Source organism: Etheostoma cragini, chromosome 19, assembly GCF_013103735.1.
Source record: "Etheostoma cragini isolate CJK2018 chromosome 19, CSU_Ecrag_1.0, whole genome shotgun sequence".
Taxonomy (NCBI): Eukaryota; Metazoa; Chordata; class Actinopteri; order Perciformes; family Percidae; genus Etheostoma; species Etheostoma cragini.
The window spans coordinates 12580843-12586842 of record NC_048425.1 but is presented as its reverse complement, the minus strand read 5'-3'; the positions used below and the strand labels follow the sequence as shown (position 1 = coordinate 12586842).

General features: G+C 39.8%; 1 protein-coding gene across 1 annotated transcript in view; it reads right to left on the bottom strand.

Moving 5' to 3' along the window:
* Positions 1 to 6000, bottom strand: part of LOC117962205 (sodium/calcium exchanger 1-like) — an 84212-nt gene that overhangs the window by 11423 nt on the left and 66789 nt on the right. The window lies entirely within an intron of this gene.

Sequence of the window (6000 nt, the reverse complement as noted above, 5' to 3'; positions counted from 1 at the left end):
TTTTGGAAAAAGGCTGCAATGAAACAAAGAGTGAAAAATTTAAAGGGGTCTGAATACTTTCCGTACCCACTGTAATAACCATATACAAAGGCCAGGACGTTCCTTGGCACAAAAAGTCAGTGTCTGAGAAAAAAACGGAGGACGAACTGATAACAAAATGATAGCTGGTGCCACGGAGGATAGCCCTTCATCTGCACACAAACACACTGTAATAACACAGAGCTGGTTTAAAATCAGCTGGTTTTTAGGTTTCCCTTTATGTGCACGCTGTATTTAGAATATTTGCACCGCTTTAACTTGCTCAAATACAGTGGAACTAAAGGTGTTATCTATGCTCTCTTCAAAATCACCAGACCCCACTTACAAAAACAGTAATAAGAGTTGCTGTCATACTGCTGCCTCGACCGGTTAGTTGCTGGTCTACTTCTGTCACGGTCGCTTGGTTAGTTTAACTGACTCTTTGGCGTTAGCAAAAGAAATATTACCTATTACCAGAGCAACCCCTTTGGTACGTGCAGACCGCTGAAGGGCCTATTGTATTGTGAAAATATTATTTATAAATACAAATCTATTTAAATTGGAATGTGTCTATAACTTTCCCAATTTCACATTATGTCAGATGTCTGATGTCTGATGCTCTAAGGGTGCATTTAAGAAGGCTGCAATTATGTATGAGTAACATATCAATGTATCAAAGGAGGCTAACAGTTTGAAAGTATTTCACTGCTGTGTAAATGGTGCCGGTCACAGCTTTGAATTGGCGCTGATAATGTTTCCACTAACAATAAAGGAATCTGATTATAAAACATCCCTAATTCGAAAATATCTAGGGCACCAACATGATCACAACATGTGTTTTGTTCCTTCTATGAAAATCCCATCTGTTAGGCCTCCTTCTGGTCTGTTTAACCCAGCGTATATATAATCATCAACTCAACAACCCATCTGTATCTGACAGGCAAAGAGGAAGAGAGAGTGTTCATTTCCACCTGGTTGTGTCATCATATATGCTTCCCTGTCAGCCATGTTGGCTCTTACACCACAAATAGCCTTTGGTTCGACAAAGAAGAACCAGGAGGGAGGAGCGAGAGGAGTGTGAGAGAGTGATGGAGAAGTGGAAGCGCATTGTTTTCATTGCTGAGCTGTCACAGCAACAGCAGCTGGATTAGGCTATTTCCAGCATCACATCAGTTTGAGCGGCAACTATCAACAAGGTTGGAAAAGATGAAAGTATTGTTTAGTCCAGTCTGAAACAGGAGTAGAAAAGAACAACTGGGACAAGTGGGAAGAAAGAGATTAAATATCTTGCATAACATATTTTATGTTGGAAAGTTGATTTCATTTCTTTAATCATTTCCAGTCATCTGCCTGTTGTAACATCTTACAATAGAAAGATTGACTGGCGTAGCAACAGTAACTTCCGGGTTTACAGCCTGGCGAAGGGTCAATTGGCATTGAGATGGAAGAGAAATTACAGACGTAAGAAGATGGAGAGAGATGAAGAGAGAGATGGGAGAGAGGATAGAAAGAAAAATGATTTGGTAAAAGGAAAAATACGTAGTAAGAGGTGAGAGATTGAAGAAGTGACAAGGAAGAAAGAAACAGAGAAACTAAAAGAGACTGAAAGAGAAGTAGGAGTAATGCATAGACTCATCTGGATCCAAAGGGACAAACTGGGATGGTTGGATTGGTTGGGGTGGGGATTGGGGGGTGGGGTGCCTTTCACATTGGTTAGAACCTGTATCACCGTTGCATATAAAAACACATAATATACATTTTTTAACATATAAACACGTAACCTCCAACAATGAGGAACATTCATACATTGGATATCTACACACTATGTTTTTCACGTCAAACACATTGCACAAATTGTGGTTTGTACATGAACAGACAGCCAGCCACCCCCGCATGTACCCACGCTTCACTAGTAACACACACATACACAAACAATTCAGTTCAATGTACACATACATGATACGCGTGAAAACAAGTTCCAGGTAGACACTGGGGAATTTACACAAATGTATTCATTAAGTCACAGACACACACACAGACACACACACACACTTTAATTATTCATACCATTCATACTGGCAGTAGCAGCACTCCCATCTGTGCCCTCCTCTCTCCGTCTCTATCTCAGCCCTTGCCCATTCTTCTTCCTCTTTCGCCGGCCTTTTCTATAATTTTAGTTTTCATGGCAGGGTCACACACTCAATACCCTTAACAGTTTGTGGTTCCAATAAATTTATGTGACCGTGCTTCCAAGAAATTGTCATGAGAAATTATACACTGATTTAAAACCAGGAATGACAATAGGTCTGTAATAAAAGTACAGGTTCAAAGTACATAGTGTCATAACCATTTTAAATCTCCATAAAATAAACAGTAAAGTATACTGAAAAAGCTAGCTACCACCCTAATGGGGGACGCCGATTCCCAACAGACCTGTTAAGATGGCTCAGCTTTATGTTATAAAAACTGTTTTAAAGGGGTTCCCTGGGACCTCACCTGGTTGAGTGTGTGTCCCGTGTACAAAGGCTCTGAAGACTGAAGAGGCCAGAGTTCGATTTCAACCTGTGGCCATTTGCTGCGTGACATTACCCTTCTATCTTCCCTGTCGTGTCTTCAGCTGTGCTCTTAAAATTAAAAAAAGGCTAAAATGCCCCAAAAAATAATCTTAAAAAACAACAACAAAGAAATGCTTTTAACTTGTCAGATATAATGTCACATTAGATTATACAAGACAAACAACTTAGGGGGGTCAAGGCCCACTGAGCACAGCTGTACAAAAATAAATAAACATCAAGAATAGAAAGAAGGGTCAGAAAAGAGCAATGAATAAAGAGGTTCTGAATGATCGCTAGTTTGTTTTTATTTTTACAATTTCATTGCTTATGCCGACCTTCCACTTAACCACTTTTCAAGCGATTCCACTAAAGCAGATTCATTACCAATATCAGAATCTAACCATTAGAGTTTTGCTAGAGTTGGGGTGCGCTCCTATTGTCTCTATCATTTGGTGTGAGGTGGTCATAAAACTCAGTCCGAGTCAATCTCTTTCTATGTCTTGGTTTTAAAATCTTATAGTTTATATATAGATTGTCTTTAAAGGAGAGATGGTGTCAGACTTTTTTCTATACTTTTTAAAAATCTTAAAATTTTTAAAAATCTTTAAAAAGTCTTCTAGTGTATGATAGGCAGCATTTGCAGTATTGACCTTCCTTAATAACTACATCACTATCCATATTCCAAATAATTTCACAATAAATAAATTATTCTAGACTTAGATATGCACTCCTGCCTACCACGCGCTGATGAAATAAGGCTACACTCCTAAATGCAATATGTTAAATATCTTCCCTCCTTCTCCTTCACTGTCTCACCTTCTCTGCATATATCTATCTTGTTACTTTGTGACATCTGCTCCCAAGAAAGTTCCTCTGTCAAGCGGAAGCCAAAAATGCCCTGGTCTGTCACACACACTGTCAGACACACACACACAAAAAAGTGACGAAGTGAGTGAAAAAGGTCAACAAAAGGTATTGTTGATTGAAAAGCCCCAAACAGAATCAATTGGGCTGTAAATCCATTTAATGGATAAGTTTTATATTGCTGCAGAGGGATGTGTGTTTGCATGCGGCCCTAAACTTCTCATGGAAGTGAATGATTGAGCGACAGTTTGATTTGATTAGTTCAGACCTCATTGCATTACTTAATGGGCACAGACTCTCTTTATATCTCGGCCTCCATCTCTTTCCATTTTCTTCTGGCTCCAGGTCTACTTTGGATTAACAACCACTTGAAGCTGTGTGTGTGTGTGTGTGTGTGTGTGTGTGTGTGTGTGTGTGTGTGTGTGCTTGTGCTTGTGTTTTTAGGCATTGAAAGACTACCTTACTTTTAGGTGCTGGGAGCATGTGTGTGCGCGTGTGTGAGTGTGTGTGAGATAAAGCCTCTTAGAGAACCGCAGCAGCAAACAACTCATTTTCTTAAGTGAGGCTGATTTATATACACACTTTAGTTTTACTGTTTCTGCTTCTGGCGGAAACTCGAAATCTCTCCATCACACACACACAAACACACGCACACACACACACACACACACTTGTGAAAGAGTTGCTGCAACACAGTAAAATTGAGATCATAAAAATGTTATAGTTTGAAAGTTAAAAGTTAACTTGACCAACAATGCAAGGCCGTTGTTTTCCCTTAGCAAAGCTGGAGAGTGAGAAAGATGGACAGGATGTGGACATGTGTGTCTTCTTCAGCTGACTACCAGGATTGTAATAGTCAACCAACAACAAGTTTACAGTAATTCGATGACAATCCAAACTCTTGTGATATTATAATCACATAACAGTACATGTACCCTAAAACAGTTGATTTGCCCACAAATGACGGATGTTACTGACTGTACATGGACTTAATGCTGTGCCAACTGTACGCTGCAAACTCAAATATCTTCTTTATACAAACTACTTAGTTTGGTTGAATCTGAATAAATTGATTTTGGAGTGCAAAGAAAACACTGACATACTATCACATTATACTATATCATATTGTACAAGGATCTGGCTTCCCACTTACTAACATGTCAGAGAGTATATTTTAATTACAGGCGATGAGCAGGAAAAAGTGAGTACATTTAGTTTTTTCCAGGTTAGCTAGCCATTCACTAGATCACAGAGCCTTTCTCTCACTTTAGCTGTCTGTCTTTAGTCTGTCTCTATAGGGACAGATGGGTTGTTGTTGTCAGAGATTAGCAACATTGCTACAGTTGAGTTACTTGTTAGGTCTGTATTGTAAATACTGCGTGCTGTGATTTCTCAAAATTCCACCAGGCTTGAATTGGGTTTGCGTAGATTTATTTTGTTTGTTGTGTTTTAAAATGCAGACCTTATAGTCTGCATGATGTCATAAATCATGTACGGGCTGTGTACGGCTGTGTGTGACGCCCATCTTCTTCTATTTAACTTTTACGGATGGATTAAAAAGCAGCGGAAATTTTGTAAATAAAATTGGGCTCAAACTGTCAGTTATCAGGAATAACTCCAAAAGTAAATAAATTAGTGGGAAAATGTTAAAATGGGATGTAGTGGGATTCTGAGCGACAGCAGCCTTTTAGTTTTCAAAGTGCGGAGAGGCAGAAACATACTGCAGTGCTGGGTACGATCAAATGCTATCAGTTGGTGTGGATGCTTCTCTCTTTGGCACTTGTACACACACACACACACACACACACACACACACACACACACACACTCACACACAGGAGCAGGTAGGCTAAAAGAAAACCTTTGTCGGACTCTCTGAGTGGTAGCAACGCAAACAAAACAATGTAACCAACAGAGAGAACCAGAGACATAAAAAAAGCTCTTAAGTGGAGAGATATTACCTCTCTTAATGATATCATGGAACGCATAATGAGAAACAACACAAAACACACTCTGTCTCTCCCACATACACATTCGTGATAAGTGGTCTCCAGCTATGCTGAGTAATAAAGGTGGTTTCTCTGGTGGGTGTGGGTGTGTGTGTGTGTGTGTGTGTGTGTGTGTGTGTGTGTGTGTGTGTGTGTGTGTGTGTGTGTGTGTGTGTGTGAGATGACAGAGATGGATAGGTGCATGATTTGTGGTATGAGGAGAGGGGCAGAGGAAGATATGAAGCTTTTTTTCTGCCAGCAATTTGATAGAGAAAATGTAAAAGAAGGAAGGCAAGAAAACAAGATGTGGAAATTGAGGAATATGTGAGACCAGAATATAAAATTAGAGGGGAAAAAAGACGCTAGTAGAAAAAGAAAGTATAGAAGTTTCCCCTGCTGCTCACACAGGAAATTCAATAAAGTCAGGGCACAAGTGATCCTCTAAATAAAAGTCAGTCGGGTTCTCCAACAAAAAGGAATCACTAGAAGAGGTTTTATTGCCAGAGCCTTGGGAGGGCTCCACTGCATTCACACCATGCTGCATTCTGGGTATTTTAGGGACTAATCTGCCATGG